The following is a 19,674-nucleotide window of genomic DNA, read 5'->3' as shown; positions in this document are numbered from 1 at the left end:
CCAAGTAAAAGAGTATGAGATCTCAGATTAATAAGGAAGGGCAGGTGGAAAAGGGAAGAAAAAAATATATATATATATATATATCCCAAACCAGTCTCGAGCAAAGCTTTCTGTGGCCTAGAGAAAAAGAGTTCAGGCCCAAGCACCAAACAGAAGCGTAACCCAGCAACCTCTGGAATTTCTCGCAGCAGGATTCCATACCTAATGCCCTTCATCAGGTAGGGGGAGGTCATGAAACCAGAATTAGCAGAACTATTCAATAAAGAAGCAAACTCTTCCCTACTTTTATCCACTAGGGGAGGCCTCAGGAATTACCACCTCCTCAATCACTAGCCACAGGTTCCAGGGGGTCTTAAGAATCAGTTGCCTTAACAAGGAATATTTCTGCCCAAAGCAATGGATGGGGGCATTGCCTTTCTTCATTGTTGACTTACCTGGGGGAGGGGGGAGGAGAAGCAACATCTACTTGTAGTTTTTTGGCCTGATCCCAAAAGGGAAGCCTGAAATAGATTGACATCATCTCATTGGCACTCAAGCTCCTTGAAGTCATAAATCCAACATCGTAAATGTCCCAGCGTATCAGGGAGTAAAACAGATAAGAAGCAGAAGAGACTCCACATGAAACACCAGTCTGCTGGTTTACTCATTAATGCACACAATAAAAAAAACCCACCTCCCACAATCGCACAGTCTACTGGACCCTCCCTACCTCCCACCAAGAGGAAGAAGAGTTCTTTAAACAAACAAACAAACAAACAGAAACCTTAAGGCTAAGCTTTTGAAAACTACTGGGCTTCCTCCTTCATTACCCCCATATTTCCCCAACTCAACTTCCTATTTACCAGAAAAGAGTTATGCCCAATTCAATAGGAAAGAGAGAGTTTGATAAAGTCAAAATGACATTGGTCTCAAGAGTAAAAAAAAAACCAAAATCTAGGTTCCAGTCTTCCCAAACCTTTCCTTTACTTGACCGTGTGACAGTGAGCAAGTCACATAATCTCTCAGCCTCAGTTTCCCTGTCTGTAAAATGGGGGTGGGGAGGCTGTATTCAATAACCTCTAAGGTCCCTACCAGCTTTAAAGCTATGATCCAATTATCCCTTTTAAGCAGATCTGGGATTCCACTGGCAATGGGTACTCTTTCCACATAGGGAGAAGAATACAGCTATGCCTTCTCATCAGGTGTAATTTTTGTCTCTATCTTTCTGTAAATTCCCCAAGGAAGATCACTTCCCAGCAATCACACCATTCTGTCTGTACTCTGACCATCACGCTCAAACACACCACCACCACCACCACCAATTACCTTAGATTCAGTGCCTAAGATACTGAGGCTCTGATAGGTGAGTTTTTACTTTCCTATCTTAGATAAAATCAGGCCTCCACATCCAGGAATTGGTAGATCCTTTCCCCCACTTCCTCTTTGTGTGTTGTCTTCTCCCATCAGAATGTAAACTCATTAAGACCAGACCTAGAGGTCACAGGTTCCCTACTCCTGATTCTATCTATCCCTAAAACTTTAAGGAGATTCTGGGTCTTGTAAAATTTTGTGGATTCCAGTGATTACCTGGATGGGTTCATCTATGTATAAAATTTATTAAACATCTACTTTGTACAGAGATTCTAAGGGCAATAGAAAATTTAGATAAGACTTCCTATCCTGGAAGAGCTGAGTGTGAAGTAGGAAAATATAGTCATGCCCAGATAATGATGACACGAAAGAACATTAGAGATCTTCAAAGTCGTTTTTTATCTCTTCAGCAAGAGATGAGGCAGACAATCAGGAAGTCTTCATTAAGGAGGTGGGGTCTGAGTTGAGCCAACAACAATACTACAGGTGAAGGGGTAAAGAGCAGATCAGGCATAGAACTAGTGTAAGCAAAAATCAAGAAAAGACCCAGGAAAATTCAGAGTTAATTAGGCATCAGAGAGGTGTTTGGTCTGGGTGAAGCATGAAGTAAGTACATGGAAGAATTTTTTTTTAATTGTCTTAACATGTAATTGGGGGGAAAAATTGAATAGTATATAAAAAATTTTAATATACAGTACATGGAAGAAAGCAGTATGAGATACAGCAAGAAAGGTAGAGTAGTTTCAGGTGATGGGAGTCTAATTTCAGGCAAAGGAGTTTAAACTTTATTAAGTTGGCAATAGGGAGCCCCTTGAAGATTTTTGAGCTGAGGAATGGCATAGAATTTGCTGTTCCCCAACCATGAGATTCCATCTTCTGACTGCTCAGACTATCGATCCACTGTACCCAGAAAGTATTCCTTTTTTACTTTCCCTTATTTCAATCTTTAGCTTCTTGAGCTCAACTAGGGTGTCACCTCCAATGAGGAAGTAGCTGTTACGACTCTAATCTTACTCAATTTATAATGGACTTAGAAGAGCCATTACGTGGCTCTCTCACTCAAGGCAATTTATATGAAAGAACTCTCTAAAACAAGGAGCAGGATGGTGTCAGAAAAACCTGGGAAGACTTACATGAACTGATGAAAAGTGAGCAGAACCAAGGGAACATTGCACACAGTAATGGCAAAGTTGTAGATGATGAACTGTGAATGACTTAGCTATTCTCAACAACACAAGCATCTAAGACCATTCTGAAGGTCTTATAATGATAAAACAAAAACAAAAACAAAAAACGCTAGCCACTTCCAGAGAAAGAACTGATTGAGCCTGAATGCAGATTGCAGTACTTTTTTTTAAGCTTTATTTTTCTTGGGGATTGGTTGGTTTGTTTGGTCTGTATTCTCTTTTGCAACATGGCTAACATAGAAATACGTTTTGCACGACTTCACATGTATAATCTATATCAAAGTGCCTTCTCAAGAAGGGAATGGGGAAGGAAAAAGGAATTTGAAACTCAAAAAAATTAAAAAATAAATGTTAAATTGTTTTTACATGTAATTGAGAAAATTTTTTTAAAACATACTTTTAAAAAACAACAATAACACAGGACCCAAAGGAACTACTCCTCTCTCTACACTTCCTTTGTTGCTCTACCAACCAAGGGCAACAAGAGAAGTTTACTGTATTGCTTTAAGTTGACTAACAACAGTTTACAAAAAACATTCTGCAAGACAATCAACATTTTTAAAAAAATGTAATCAAGATACTGTATAACCAGAAACTGTAGGTTGGTCACATAGCAAATGAAGGGAAAACCAAGAGGCAGCCCACACATCTCTCAAGAGCTCTAGAGGAAGGCCCCAGCTGGTTGACTGGACCCTCTACAAGAGTCTCCCAGGACAAGAGAGATGGGCTCTGATCTTCACCACTAAATGTGAAAAAGCACTGAACCAGCCATGGGAGGAACTAACCCCACCATGAGGTCATAGATCCCTTGAAGTACGGAAAGCAGACACCACCAGTTCCTATGGTGCCTCCCTACTAGGCCAATAAAAAAGACAGGTGTGAATAGGCATATGGGTCAAATAGAAGTCACTTCATCTTTCTAAACCTCCATTTCTTCGGTGTAAAATGATGGGGTGAGACTAGATGTCCTGAGGTTCTTTCCAGGGGGTTCTAGGTCTAAGATCCTATGATCTTCTTCAGAGAATAACTAAGACTTCCCACCTCTGGAAATGGCTCTGATTTCTTGGTTTGAGGAAAAGCTCCCAGGTGTTCTGAAATGGAAGTTTAAGAGTTTTATCAGCAACCGAGCAGCAAAACACTCTGGGACAGAAACAATTAGATCAGGTGTGTCCTCCAAAGACAAGGAAGCTTAAATGGGGCCACTAGAATATTCTGGGCTTTAAAGTCTAGGAGAGCAAACATATACTAGGCATATATTTTCCAGAGGACCCAAAGAGCTTTAACAAATCTGCTCTCTCACTGAAGTTCTTAGAAAGGCCAGGGAAGGTAGGGAGAGGGGAAAAGGTGGAATGTGGGCTTGGGGGAGCAGGGTGAGACTTAAAACTTCACCTCTAGGAAGAATTCCTAGGTGCTGCAGTGAATATAATCCCTTCTTTATGGAGCTTTTTTACCCTTTTCCCAAGGCTTTCACACAACATTATGGTCCACAAAAGAAAACCCTGGTAGTTGAACAAAGCAAGGATTATTATTCTTATTTCATAAAAGAATAGGCTCAGAGATATTAAGCTTTCCTCCCAGGATCACAGTCAGTGCAAAACTGAGACTAGAACCTATGTCTTGATGCTGAGTGAAGTGAGCAGAACCAGGAAAATGTTGTACACATTAACAAGTCACATTGTTCAATGACTAACTTTGATAGACTTAGCTCTTCTCGGCAATGAAAGGATCTAAGATATTCCCAAAAGTCTCATGATGGAAAATGCTATCCACATCCAGAGAAAGAACTATGGAGTCTGAATGCAGATTGAAGCATACTATTTGCTCTTTTTTCTTCTGTTTTGTTTTGTTTCTTCTTTCTTGTGGTTCCTCCTATTGATTCCAATTCTTCTTTACAACATGACTAATTTGAAAATGTTTTATAGGAATGTATATGTAGAACCTATTTCAGATTGCATGCCATCTTGGAAAGGGAAGCAGGGAGGGAGGGGGAGAAAATTTAAAACTCGAAAGCTTATGGAAGTAAATGTTGAAAACTAAAAGTAATTAATTTAAAAAGTAAAGGAGTATGTATTTAATGATTTTACATATATACATATTTGTGTCTAATGACAGCCATCTCTGGGGTGAGAGTGGGAGGGAACAAATAAAGGGAAAAAAAGAAATTTACATGATAACGTTATTATATATTTAAAAGGAATAGCAAGCTGTATATAATAGATTTACAGATTCATGGGCAATCATCTTTTTTATTATACTATGTTATTGAAGTGTTTGTTTTATTCCATAAACTAAAAATAAAATAAATTTTAAAAATTAAAAAAACAACAACAAAAAAAAAAGAAACCAGTTCTTCAGACTCCCCATCCAATGTGTTTTTCTCTGCAAACCACCAAGGTTACAGGTGTCTGGTAAGAGGTTTCTGTCTAATTGGAGCAAAGAAGCAGAGCTTTACATGCTAACTTGGGCTAAAGGTGAGAAGCCTTTATTTAAAATCCTGTGTTGACACAGATTTCCCTCCTTTCCCCCCAGATCATTCCATCTCCAAGGCTTGCTCACCTTCTAAAACAGACAGATGGTGGCAGTTACTAGAGTTATGCAAGGGGAGAAAGGAGAGACAGAAACAATCCATCCATTGCAAACTCTCCACACTCATCTCTTCACCTCCCTCCCCCAACTCCATCCCCTGGCAAGGTCTTATTTTTCCTCAGTGACCCGAATCAGGCTCTGGGTTGGATCATGGGATTGGACCTTAGATGTCATCTAGTCCAAACTCATCCCCCCACCCCCGACTCCATTTACCAATGAGGAAAATGAAACTAAGAGAGAAGTCAAGTGGCTAACACAGCTCAACTCAGTGGGTGCTCATTTCAACCTTCTAGGATTAATGAGCCTGAGAAACTTGAGATTCCCTTTGAAACAAAACATTACAATTGTAGTGTTATTTAAACAAATGGGGTTAGCTTCTCTCTGTTGGATACAACAGGAAGAAAACACTTACTCCTGGCTACATTCACTGACTCTCTATCCCAGTCCAACCATTGCTGAGAAAATTCCAGGATCCTATAACCTTACTTCAGGACAGAGCTTGGATTAACGACTGAATGAAAACCTCTGTCTTCCCATCACAGACCCTTAGTCTTGCAGGATGTAGTAAACTATATTCTTCTTTACTCATCCTATAAACATCACCATTAATACAAATTCTTTAAGGACATCTTGTCATGTTAGACTCCAGCTGTTAATGTGGTAGACTGAGGACTGGACTGGGAGTCTGGAGAATGCCATCTGTAAAATGATTGAGTTAAAGAAACCATCTGTAATGTCCTTCCAGCCCTAGCATCCTGGTGATTATATAATACTTCCTGCCCCAAGGGAAGTAAGAAGGCAAGTGGCTATTTGTAAGACTGGTGCATGCATATTCACATTAACACAACATAGGGTATTCACCCAACAAATAAGAAACAAGAACAAAAAAATTCTTCCCTTCTTGATTTCTGAAAATCCACATTTAGAGATTTATTCCTTTGACTTAAGATGATGAGTGCCTTGAAAGCATAGACTAATTCTTCTCTGTATCATCCACTAAAGTCTTCTTGGAGCTTCTGGGGTGATAATCTCTTAAAAAGGCCTTTTCTCAAGCCTCATTCTCCTTAACCTCTCTTCAGCCTCTAACAGGCTAGATTATCCTCTGTCCTTGATACATTCTTCTCTCTAGGTTTTTGGGAGACCACTTTCACCTGGTTTTACTCCTACCTACTTAACCACTTCTCTATCTCCTTTACTGGATCCTCCTCCAGGTTATGTCCTCCAACCATAGATGTCTGTTAGGATTCTATTCTGGGCACTCTTCTCTTCTCCTCTATACACTTAACTGGGACATCTTAACAGTTCCCAGGGTTTTAATTCCCATCTCTATGCTGATGATTCTGAAACCAATCTCTCTGCTGACCTCCAATCTCATATCTCCAATTGCCTTTCAGATATCTTGAAATGGATGTATAATAGACATCTTAAACTCAACGTGTCAATACAGAACCCATTATGTTTTCCCCAAAACCCTCTTCCTTCTAAACTTCCCTATTACTGTAGAGGGCAACACCATCCTCCAAGTCCCTCTATCTCACAACAGTCCTCTTGTATTACTATCTCTCAACCCTCATTCCCTAGCTTTTGCTAAGGCCTGTTGATTTCACCTCTGCAACATCTCTCACATACACCCCTCCCTTCTCTCCTTTGACACTACCACCACTCCAGTGAAGGCCCTCATGACGTCACACCTGTACTACTGCACTAACCTGCTGCTGGGTCTGCCTGCCTCAAGTCTCTCCCTACTCCGATCCATCCTCCAGCCACTAAAGTGATTTGCATAAAGTACAGGTCCAAATCATGTCATCCATTTACTTAACAAATTCCAGTGGCTTCCTCCAGGAGCAAATACTAAAGGTCCTGTTTGGGATTCAAAGTCCTTAATAACCTAGCCCTCTCCTACATTTCCAGTCCAGCAATGACTGCCTCCTGGCTGTTCAAGACAGTCTACCTCTTGGCTCTGTACATTTTCTATGGCTGTCCTCATGCTCTCCCTCCTCTGCTCAGACTATTGTCCTCCCTGGTTTCTTTTAAGTCTCAACTGAAATCTCATCCTTCCCCAGTGGCTCTTAATTCCCTGTTCATTATTTCCTGTTTATCCTATATATAGTTCACTTTGTATATTTTTGTTTGCATGTTGTCTCCTCCATTAGACTGTAAGATTCTTGAAGGCAGGGACTGTCTTTTACCTCTTTATGGATACCCAGTGCTTAGCACAGTACCAGGCACATAGTAGGGCTTAATAACTGTTGATTAATTGATAGGCTGGTATATTAGAAGTTAGGGGTGAATGAAGAGCTTGGTTCCATGGCCTACCATCTGTGTGGTGCACTTGAAAGAGGGATGAATTTGGAGTCAGAAAGGCTGATGTGTTGAATTAAGTCTTAAATCTTTTTTTCCCTTTTAAGATGCAGCCCTGGGGAGAAGTGACTCCATTCATTGCCTATAGCTTAGTAGGAATGAATTTGTGGGGTAAATCCAATAAGAAGATTTGTGATTTGAGAGTGTAGAGAGAACAGGAAAGCTGGGACAGGAGAGGGAATGGAGGCAGACTTGGGAGTGGGAGAAGAAACACTGGAGGGGGAGGTAAGGTGAGAAGCAACAGATATAAAACAATGTTCCAAAGGTAAAATTCAATTACTTTATAGTTTTGCGTGAGGCACAGGCAGATGGGGACTTCATACAACTCAACAAACATTGCTTAAGCATTTAGGGAAAGATGCTTGATGCACTCAATGAGTATTTATTAAGCACCTACAAAATGCCCTAAATAAGCCCTACTATATGTGGCAGAGGAGGTACAGTGGATAGTGCACTAGGCCTGCAGTCAGGAAGATCTGAGCTCAAATATGGCCTCAGATACTTGCTAGCTGTGTGACCCTGGACAAGTTACTTAATCTTTATTTTTCCCAGTTCCTCATCTGTTAAATGAGGACACACTAGAGAAGGAAATGACAAACCATTCCAGCATCTTTGCTAAGAAAACCCCACGAATAAAGTCCATGGGATCACATATAGTCAGACGTGACTGAATAATACATGCCTTGTGCTAAGCACTGGGGATACAAAGAAAGGTAGGAAAAAAAAAAACAGTCCAAGCTCTAATGGAGCCCACAGTCTAATGTGGGGCAGGGGGAGGAGAATATGCAAACAACAGGGGAAAGAAGGGTCAGGATAGGCTTTAGTAGAAGGTAGGGAAAAAAGTCAATCCCAATAGTTAAAAATTGCAAACAACAACCACAAGGTGGTGCAGTAAATAAAGTGCCACACCTGGAGTCGGGAAGATACATTTCATGAGTTCAAATCTACCCCCAGACACTGGCTAAATGTATGACCGTGGGCAAGTCACTTCACCCTGTTTGCCTCGGTGTCCTCATCTGTAAAATGAGCTGGAGAATGAAATGGCAAACCACTCTAGTATCTTTGCCAAGAAAACCCCAAATGGGGTCACGAAGAGTCAAACATGACTGAACAACAAGAACAAAAGTCACTTACAATTCCAAAGACCATGAGCTTAAGTGCTATCATTTCAACACATGATCCAAATAAAAAAGCTTTCAAAAAACATTATTAGTTCCATGCTACCTACCACCCCCACTCCCTACCCCACCCCCAACTCAGAAAAATTACAGACTCAGTACAGATTGAGACATATATTTTTTGGACTTGATCAATTCAGGAATTAATATTGCTTGACTATGCATATTTTTTCTTGTAGTTTTGTAGTGTTTTTTTTTCCCCAATGTGTGTTGGGGGGGGAAGATAAGAGGAAGAGAAAATAGATTTTGTTAATTTAAAAATATTTTTAAATGACTAGTTACTCCTTTTTTTTAAGAATCAAGGCTTCCAAACCAATTATTTGAGAGGAAGATGAGGTTACAAAGAACATAGGAAATGAGAAGGGATCCCAATGAGTCCAAAACTATATAATAAGAATGATAACTAATTTCTATAACTGTAAGTTTTACAAAACTCTATTCTTAGCCCCACGACACAACAAACTCAAGGGTGAAATGATTGCCTGTGGTCCAAAGATTATAATGTTAGATCTGTAAGGGACCTTAGAGACTATCTAGTCTGATACCTTCCTTTTACAGGTGAGGAAACAGAGGCCCAGAGAAATGGAGACTTGCCCAGTGGCAGAGCTGGGATTTGAACCTAGGTCCTCTGCTGACAAATGCAGCACTATTTCTGCGATGCCACACAGCTGGTAAGCCCCAGTGCCAGGATTAGAATGCAGATCCCTGGTTTCAAGTCCATTACAGCAAGCCACCTTTCCAGGAGCTCCAAAAAGCAGAGGCTCTGAGCTGTAGAGGACCCACCACTGAATCAATCCTAATGAAATTTGGAGCTCTTACAAGGGGCAGTCAGAATCTGATGAAGTTCTTAAAAGCTAGCTAAAGGAGCCCTAGAGGAAAGGAGGTGGAAATCTCTTTAGTCTAATGGAACATAAGCAAGTTAAACCAAAGAGAAGCATTTAGAACAGTTTGGCTGCTGTCTCCCCTACATTGTGGCTGGACTTTAGAAACAGCACAGGCACATCCGGGCTTTACTGGGAGGAGACCAGCTGCTTCCCTGAATCTTTGGCTGAAATCCAGAGGCAACAGGAATGTCTGAGGTCCAGGACTGTTGACAGGCTGTCTTTAAAGACCTTTCTGCACATTGTAAACAGAGACAGTGCTCCTTTGAGTCTCTCTCTATCCATTCCTACCATTATTCAAAGCCCAGTTCAAATCCCACCTTCCTGTAGAAAGCCTTCTGTGACCACCACCCGCAGCCCACACAGATCTCACCTTTTTCTAAAATCATACAGCATGCCTCCTCCCAGCAAAGCCACCACATCCAATCCACTGAGCATGTGTGGCCATATGAATCTTCCTAAAGCACATTTCTCATTGTCCTTCTCCAAAGATCCTCACCAGTTCCTCCTTGCTTTCAGGATAGAATTCAAACTCTTCAGCCAGGCATTCAAGAAATCAAGGAAATCAGGGGGAAAGCACTGCACTCCAATGGACTGGATTCAATTCAATAAACATTTATTAGGTACCTAATACGTGCAAGACTCTATACTAAGCTGAGGGTACAAATAAGAAAGACTATCCCTGCCCTCAAGGAGCTTACAATCTATGGAGAAAGACAATACACAAAAGGAAGCTGGAGGGCAGAAGATAGGAGGTACCCAGCCAGGAGCACCTTGTTCCTGGAGTTGTAACCAAGAAGAGCTGCAGATGGAAAGTGGAGTGTGCTGAACATACAAATCTTGCCCTCTCTAAAAGGAAAGCTATGGGAGTTTAGTGCTCCACCCGCCAGCCCTCCAGTCAGAAGGAGGAGGAAGCTGGAGAATTGGGTTGGGTTTTTTTTTTAATATATCTTTATGCTTTATTTTTTATAAAACTTTTAAACATTTTAAAATTTTCAGTTCCAAATTCTCTCCTTCCTTCTAGCCCCCCCCATTAAAACAGCAGTCAATATAACCATTATACATGGAAAGTCATGCAAAACACATTTCCATATTAGCCATGGGGGGGGGGGCGTGGAAGGGACAAGAAAAATAAAGAAAGTAGGGAAAATATGTTTCAATCTGCACTCAGAGTTCATCAGCTCTCTCTATGGAGGTAGATAACATTTTTCATCCTGAGCCCTTGGGAATTGTCATGGATCCTTATATTGACCAGAGCCGCTAAGTCTTTCACAGTTGATTATTGTTATTATATTGTTGTTACTGTATACAGTGTTCTTCTGGTTCTGCTCATATCCCTTTGCATCAATTCCTGGGTTTTTCTGAAACCATCCTTGTCATCATTTCTTATAGCACAATAGTATTCCATCACATATACCACAACTTGTTCAGCAATTCCCCAAATGATGGGCATCAGTTCTTTGCCATTACAAAAAGAGCTGCTATGAATATTTTTGTACATATAGATCCTTTCCCTTTTTTTTTTTTTAAATCTCTTTGGGATACAGTCTTTGTAACCATATTACTAGGTTAAAAGGTAGGCAATTTTATAGCCCTTTAGGCATAGTTTCAAATTGTTCTCCAGAATGGTTGGACCAGTTCATGACTTCGCTTTTTTAAAATTTTTTTTTCTTATGTGTTGTCTTCTCCCATTAGAATGTAAATAAGAAAGTCAGTTCTTGCCATCTAGAAGTTTACATTCTAATGGGAGAAAACAACACATAAGAAAAGAAAAATTAAAAAAAAAGTGAGGGGTAGCAGGTGGGAGAGAGAAATGTTGCGAGATGAGAAAGATACAGGCACCAAGGAAACTTCCAGGGTTAGAAAGAAGCCGATACCTGGTTAAGTCCAGAAGCAGAACTGGAGAGAAACAAAGAATGGCAGGCCTGGGCCCTTGGGAAGGACAGACCAATGAGAAGGGGGGCCCAGGGACAGAGGGACATTCCAGGGTGAGAAGGCAAAGTCTGGGAAGTCAGAATTTGAGCTGCTGCCCTGCACTCCATTCTTCAAACTCCCATAAAATACTTTCCCTCTCAGCCTCTAATAGCACTTAACACCTGCACTTTATTTTGCCTGTCTTATTTCCCAGGCTATATTGCAAATTCAAAAGAGCATAAACCTTGTTTAATGCTCCCCACCCCACAGCCCCCCATCACTAGCCCTGTACAAGACAGACATTAGAATAGAGACGTCAGCCTGAAGGCCTTAGAACAATGCTGCTCCCCAGGCTTCTGATGGACTATGGCTGTCACTGGCTTCTTGTAGTTGTTTTTGTTCACTCACTACCCAAGGTCATGATATCAGGAGTTACCAGATAAAAGGAGGGGAACAGGGGGTGATTTTTAAGGCTTCTCACAGCTCTAACGTTCTGTTCCTCTACTATATAAACTCTCCACTGATAAACAGCTAGGGAAAAAAAATCAATACCATTTGTCTATAATGAGGTTATAGCTCTCTTCTGCACCCCCACCCCCTTCCCAGTCCCCAGATTGATTTAAATGTGCAATAAAGATCAGTTGGACTTGTTTCCTTATCTATGAAGAGCCAGGGTATCACACTGCACAAATTCAGAATGACAGTAGACTCCAGCTCTCCCCCTCACCCACCCTTCACAGGGGAGCTCAGTCAAGTCTCCCACCCTACCCCCACCTGGATAGCCTCCAAAGGAAGGAAAGGACAAGCTCCTCCTCCTTGTTGTTATTAAGATACTGCTCCCTGGAGCCAACAAACCCAATGGCCTCCCTTTCTCCTAGGGTCCTCCCCTCCCAATGCAGTCCCTGGAAAGGCTGGAAAGGGAAACTCAAAATTTATCTCCTTCTCCAAATTACTCCTCTATTTAATCGTTCCTCCAATTATTTCTTCAAGCCAAGAAATAAAGGACTAATCTCAATAAGAAAAAGCACATTATTTTCCCTCTTAACTAGGAATCAAGTCCTCTCCTTCCCTCCAACTAGTAGCAGAAAAAAGATTTTCCCTATAATTAGCTATGTGTCTTAAGTAGGCAGATTTTCTTCCCTCTCCAGACAGTTTAAATAAATACTGCTTTTCACAAATCTGTGAGTAAAGAGACTTTGCTTAGACTACTCCACCCCATCCATTAGGTCCCTGGCAAAGGTTCTCGGCATCATTCCTGCATTTATTAAGTGCCTGTTATGTACAAAGCCTGGGCTAACAGCTGGGGTGGAAGGACAGAAGGCAGAGCTTTGTCCTTAAGAACCTACAGTGCTAAATAGAATGTAATCAGGGACAGAGGAGAAGTTAGAAGAATTTTATGGCAGTTGAGAAGGGGAAGAGGTCGAGATCACATCTATTAAGGAAGAATTATTAGAAGAATTTGTATTAGACTGAGTTTCATGAGGCTAGGTATCACTTTTAAATAATGATTATTATCAGAGCAGCTAGGTGGCTCAGTGGATAGAGCACCAGCTCTGAAGTCCAGAGGACCTGAGTTCAAATCAGGCCTCAGACCAAACACTTGACACTTACTAGCTGTGTGATCCTGGGCAAGTCACTTAACCCCAATTGCCTAAAACAAATAAATAAAAATAATTGAATTTAGTTTGTGCATCTCCCCAGGACCTAAACCTATCATCCCATGATCTCTTACAGAGTTCTATATGTACTTCAAACGTGATTTCATCTGCATGGAAACTGCCTTCCACTGCTCTGACTGTAATCCACTACTGTGTAACTGTTGCCCTTGTTTTTCTATTACATGCCCAATCTCAAGTATCTACCTGGTAGATACTATATTCACAGCTAATATTCATATATTGCTTTAAGTTTTACAAAACACTTTGCATATATTAACATCTGATTCTCAAAACAACCTTATAAGGCTAGTGCTATTAGCATCCCCATTTTACAGATGAGGAAACTGAGGTTGACAGATTATGACTTGCCTTGGTTCACACAGGAAGTGTCCCAGTCAGGATTTGAATTTAGGTCTTTCTAACTCTGAGACCAGCACTCTATCCACTATGACATCTAAAGGTTGTATATAGTAGGTATTTAATATAGGTTTCCTGAATTAAACCTAAGTTGGATACATGCTATATGTCAGCTGTGACCAGTGCTTGGTGGGGGAGGTTCACGCAATGATGTGCACTTAGAAGAGAATTCTAAAATTAGAACACATACAATTTTCCTTGGTAGAGCCTGCAAGTAAGGCAGCCACTTGGACCTAGAATTCCAACAGAGATGTGGACCTAGGGTGTTTTTGCATTCTTAAGGTCACTGAAGAGACTGAATCCCTCTTTTCAGTCATTCTAAGTCTGTACCTAAGGGATCAGTACCTACCCCATCCACCATACAGACAGACTTCCAAGTCAAGCAGGGAAAGTTGTACTTCTTCATTTCTTCTGGCAAAACATACCCAAGGAGAGAGGTCTTGATCCTAAATCCCAGCCAAGCATCCTGGTTTTACCATTGCACTATATGAGCAGTGTTGTTCGGTCGTTTTGCAGTTGTATCTGACTCTTTGTGACCCCATTTGGGGTTTTCTTTGAAAAAATACTAGAGCAGTTTGTCATTTTCTTCTCCAACTCATTTTACAGATGAGGAAACTGAGGCAAACAGGGTGAAGTGACTTTCCTAGGGTCACCCAGCTACTAAGTGTCTGAGGCCAGATTTGAACTCAGGGAGATGAATCTTCCTGACTCCAGGCCTCAGCACTCTAAGCACTATGGCGACACCTGGTTGCCCTTATATGATCAGTAGAGGACTATTATGAACTCTGGCATTCCAAATTCCTTCCCGTTATACTATTAAAACAAATGGGGCAGGGAAAGGGCAACATACCTAACAATATGGCAACAAAATGACAACAATACCTAAGCGACATAGATTGTGAGGTCCTTGGAGGCAGGGATTGTCTTTTGACTCTGTATCTCCAGCATTTCACACACTGCCTGGAACACAGTGTGTGCTTAACAAGTATTTATTGACTATTAAGTAAAGTTGTGACTGCTAGAAAGTAACATAGATAACAGAACTGAAATTAGCCAAATAAAAGCTCAAGTCAGGGATGGCCTGTTTTAAATTATTATCCATAACATCTAGAACATAGGTGGTACTTACTTATCATGAAAGGGACCTTAGAGAGCACCTTACCTTGTCCAACCCCCTTCTTTTGCCACAGGGGACACTGGGGAGGGGGGAGAAGAGCCCACCACCAGGCCATCTCTCTTGGATAATCAACTGGTCAATAAACTTATAAAGCTGATATTTGGGAGCAGCTAGGTGGCACAATGGATGGAGCTCTGGCCTTGGAGTCAGGAGGACCTGAGTTCAAATCTAGCCTCAGACACTTGACACTTACTAGCTGTGTGACCCTGGGCAAGTCACTTAACCCAATTGCCTCACACACACAAAAAAAAGGGCAAAAAAAAAGAGAAAGAAATAGATTAAAAAAAAAAAGCTGATATTTCATGCTAACCACCATGCTAAGCCCTGGAGATACAAAGAAAGGTCACCAAAAAATTATATATCACTTCTCAAAAAGGAGAATGCTCAATTGTCTCAGTGGTCCAACATTTTAGCATTAGACAAACTTAATTTTAACCTGGTAGTAATAAAGGGGTGGGAGAAGCAGTAGAGGGAGAGAAAAGGAGAAGGGTGGTTTGCTCCTAAATTAGTCACAGAGAAGTCCACTTTTCTAGAATATAAAATTAGAAAAAATCAGTGGAACTTGGAAAGAGCTGTTTGCAAGAGCTGTTTCCCCACACCTGTAGGTGTTTGCCTCAATTCTGCAATCCAAACTAGAAGCCCAGCCATTTCATACGTGAATGGCTGCCAAGTCAGAAACTTCAACCCTAATCAATGGATCATGTTAATAATGTGTTTTCATAATGTTTCAAAGTTTACCAAGAACTCTCCTCACAACCATCCTGTAAGACAGGAGTGCAAGGTTCATCATCATTATTTTACACATGAGAAAACAGACTCCAGGAGGTTCACTTGTCCCAGGGGGGACAAGTAGGAAGTGGGATGAATGCTTAGATGGAGGTCTCCTAAAACTTCATGATCACCGACCCTTTTCCACTCTAGCCTAGTATATATGAGAGTGCAAGAGGGAAAGTTTATTTGGCTTCCTATAAAGATTTAAAAATCTGTCCCAGTGTTTCTCCCTCCATATAGTGCCCCTCCCCTTTTTCGCTTCTCTTACCTCTGCATTCCCCAATAATCTCCATCCCACCCCCATTCCCACATGACCTCATTGTAATCCTTCACACAAAGAGAAAGACAGCAGATCTGACCACCACAAGTAAGGGTGGTCCATGGAGAAGCACACTCCAAAAGATAAAGGGTAGAGGGATGGAGACAGAAGGTAGTGAAAAGCATTCATTTCTAAGCAGAAAGACAAGGTAGTATTGTGAATTCAAATGCCAGCTGTGGCCCTTCTTAGATGGATGAACATGAATAAATGACTTCATTTTTCCGGGCCTCAGTATCCTCATTTGTAAAATTAAACTACTTTCACTACCTATCTCATTGGGTTATTGTGAGGCAAGTACTTTGTAAGCCTTTAAATTATATATAAATGCATCTTTATTAGGTGAAACACACAAGAGCAAAGAAAAAGCCAACCCTTTGTAACCTTACCCAAACAATCCAATTTTTTAATACCAGCTTGACTACTTACTACTTGTGTGTCCTGGAGCAAGTCAACTGACCCTTTGGGTCTTAGTTTCTTCTTCTTAAATTGAGGTTAGACTAGATCATCTTAGAGTTCTCATCCAGTTCTAAATACTATGATTCTGTGACTGATTCTTGCAAACATTCTTACTTATTCCAAGATCAAAGAGAAATAACACTTTGCTAGCACTGCACTTTTCTCACTTATGGCCACTCTTGGAAAACCCTGTTGACAAGATTAGGAAGTTGAGGGACAGCTCAAGATATCTAACAGATTGGTGGACAGATTCCCCCCCCCCCAAATTCTCTTGCTAAATTGGAGAGAATAAGAGTTTCATATTGACCTTGACCCAGTGACTCTAAATGATTTTATTTCACAACAGTGGGGAATATACAGATATTTATTGTTGTTGTTCAGTCATGTCTGATTCTTTGTGACCCCATTTGGGGTTTTCTTAGTAAAGGAACACTTCCTTCTCCAGCTCATTTTACAGATGAGGAAACTGAGGCAAATGGGGTTTAGTGACTTGCCCAAGGTCACACAGCTAGTAAGCATATGAGGCCAAATTTGAACTCAGGCCTGGCACTCTACCCACTGTGCCACCTCGCTGCCCCCTCCACAAGAAGAGGCCAGACGTTTACAGTCTGGAGCCAAGCATCCTCATATCTTGGATAAAAGGTACTCTGAAATATATACTGTGCTTTCAACTTCAGATCTGGCCTTGCCTGGGGCTTATGGTAGAGCTTGTTAGGGAATGGCAACCAAGTCCAATCTTCTCAGAGCTCTGTAACCCGAATGACAAGAGACAGAGAAGGAAGGGCCCTTGACATTTGAATCCTTTTCCAAAAGCTTTCCTGAAATAAAATGTGGATTTGGAGATATATTCTGTGTAAGAGTTACCCTCTCTCAACATCCCAAAGAAGAGCTGAGCTTTAGAGACCAAACTACTAAGCACTCTTAAGTTCTCCTTGGTTTCCTTGATTCTTTTCAGAATATCTAAGCCATCAACACAGGAAGCATTCCACAAAATGCCACCCAGTATTTTCAGGCATTCAATAAATCCCAAGAAGAGAGACAGAAAAAAAGGGGAAAAAACCACCAGCACTTCAGGATAAGAACCATCTGCTAGTGAAAAACAGTGTGTTTGAGGGCTGAGGGTATACAACGATAGTCAGGAGACTTGGATTCTGATCCAGGCCCTGCTCCTCTCTAGGCAAGGAAAGTGGCTTAATCTCATTGGACTTTAGTGTCCTCATCTGTAAAATGAAGAAGTCTGGCCTAGGTGATCTTTAAAGTCCCTTCAGGTCTATATTCTAAGACCCAATAGCTTCTTGGTCCTCAGTTTCCTCATCTATAAAAGTGGGGTTCTAATCCTTGCCCTGCCTGCTTCACTGGGACGTTAAGGACCAAATGAGATGATAGGAGCAGATTAGAAAGTACTTTATGAACATGATATGAGTATTAGACCAGGTAGCTGCTGTTTACCACTAAGGAAAACGAGGCAAATGCCTGCTCCTATCTACACAAAGAGATAACAGATGCCCTTCTCTCTTCTTCAAGTAAGTATCCTAATTTACAACCTAGACCTTTCTTGTGAGAAAAGCATAAACCTGAGACAGCATTTGTATAGCGAAAATAGCACAGTAGTCAGGAGACCAGGTTTTAGCTATAGGACCTCAGGCAAGTGGCTTAACCAAACTGAACCTCAGTTTCCTCATCTGTAAAATGAGGGAGTTGGGCTAGATCTCTATTGTCTTTTCCAGCTCTACAATCCCATGCTAATCCCAGAATCAGAGAATTGATGGAAACACATTAACTCTTTGAAGTCCCTAAGAGTCAACTAGGAAATTGTATCATAAATGCAAAGCTGGAAAGGATCTTGTCTTATAGCAGGCAAATGAAACCCAGAGAGGTCAAGTAATTTGCCCAAGATCACACAGTAGCTTAGCAACAGCACTGTGACTTGAAGTCAGGTGGCCTGTACTCCAATGTAGTATACTCATCTATTTCACCTCAATGCCCCACCATCATGTCACATGCATGATAACCCAAAAGTAGTGTATGTGCGTGTGTGTGTTTTGTGGAGGGAAAGAGACAAAACTAAATTAAATGCAGATCCTTCACATGCCTACTTTTAAAATACCCTTCTCAGAAAACAATAACAAATTAAAGCTTGGAGGATAAAAAATTATCTTCTCCAAATCCCTCCCTAAGCAGCATTTTCCAGAAAACAGGCAATCTATCTAGTGACCTGGGTTCCTCCATCACTAGTTTCATACCTCAATCTTCTGATATTCTCTGGAACCTTAGCCTTCAGCTTGTCCTTTTTGCTCCAACATAGCCAAAATATCAGGGAAAGAAGAGCAGTGAAGTCACAAACTTTTTGGGTATCAGGGTTGGGTTTTTGTTTTGTTTCCCATTTCAGCAGCCAGTCCATCAATAAGCACAAACGCAAAAGACAGTCCCTATTCTCATAGAGTTTAAAGTCTAAGGGAGGAGACAATACACAGTTAAGGAAAAACAACGTAGATACAGGATAAAAGAAAGAGTATTACAGGGAAGGCCTACCATTAAGGATAGACAAGGCTTCTCAGAAAGGATGAATTTTAGCTAGGACTAGAAGGAAGCAAGGAGATGGAGATGAAGAAGGAGAACATTCTAGGCATAAAGGACAGCCAAAGAAAATCCCCAGAAGTTTAGAGATAGATTGACTTATTCAAGGAACAGAAAGGAGGCCAGTGTCACACTGGATCAGAGTATGTGCTGGGTATTAGAACACTGGGCAGCTAGGCTCAATGGATAGAGTACCAGGCCTGGAATCAGGAAGATTCATCTTTGTGAATTCAAATCAGGCCTCAGATACTAACTGTGTGACCCTGGGCAAGTCATAATTATTTGCCTCAATTTCCTCATCTGTGAAATGAACTGCAGGAGGAAATGGCAAATCACTCCAGTATCTTTGCCAAGAAAACCCCAAATGGGGTCAAAAAGAGTCAGAATGACTGAAAAACAACTACCTTAAGAACACTGAAAAGGTAGGAGGGGCCAGACTGTGAAGAGCTTTGAATGCCAAAGAGAAGATTTCTTTTTGATCCTGAAACAATAATAGCAGCCACTGAAGTTTGTTGATAGGAGGAGGAAGGAGTGTGTGACATGGTCAGATCTAGGTTTTATTAGGAAGATTAATTTAATAGCTGAGTAGAAGACAGACTGGAGTGGGAAGAGATGAAGCATCATTATTAATTGTCTACCATATGCACAGAACTGTGCAAAGTACTAAGGACAGAAAAGTTTAGAAGAAACAGTACCCTCTTTCGAGGAGAGTACATTCTACTGAAGAAATAGGAATAATCACTGAACCTGTGATTTCATTTGTATAAGGAACTCAAGAATGAAAAACCTCCCTCTACAAATGCAGGTTGGCATGTTTTCAACAGCTTAAAGTCTTACAGAGC

At 41.0% G+C, this 19,674-nt stretch overlaps 1 protein-coding gene across 1 annotated transcript in view; it reads right to left on the bottom strand.

Moving 5' to 3' along the window:
- VAV2 (vav guanine nucleotide exchange factor 2) overlaps window positions 1-19,674 on the bottom strand; it is a 403,760-nt gene that overhangs the window by 343,418 nt on the left and 40,668 nt on the right. The window lies entirely within an intron of this gene.

This window comes from Vombatus ursinus, unplaced genomic scaffold, assembly GCF_900497805.2.
Source record: "Vombatus ursinus unplaced genomic scaffold, bare-nosed wombat genome assembly UNPS02014793.1, whole genome shotgun sequence".
Taxonomy (NCBI): domain Eukaryota; kingdom Metazoa; phylum Chordata; class Mammalia; order Diprotodontia; family Vombatidae; genus Vombatus; species Vombatus ursinus.
Note: the sequence above shows the minus strand (reverse complement) of the source record. Positions and strands in the feature narration are given on the sequence as shown.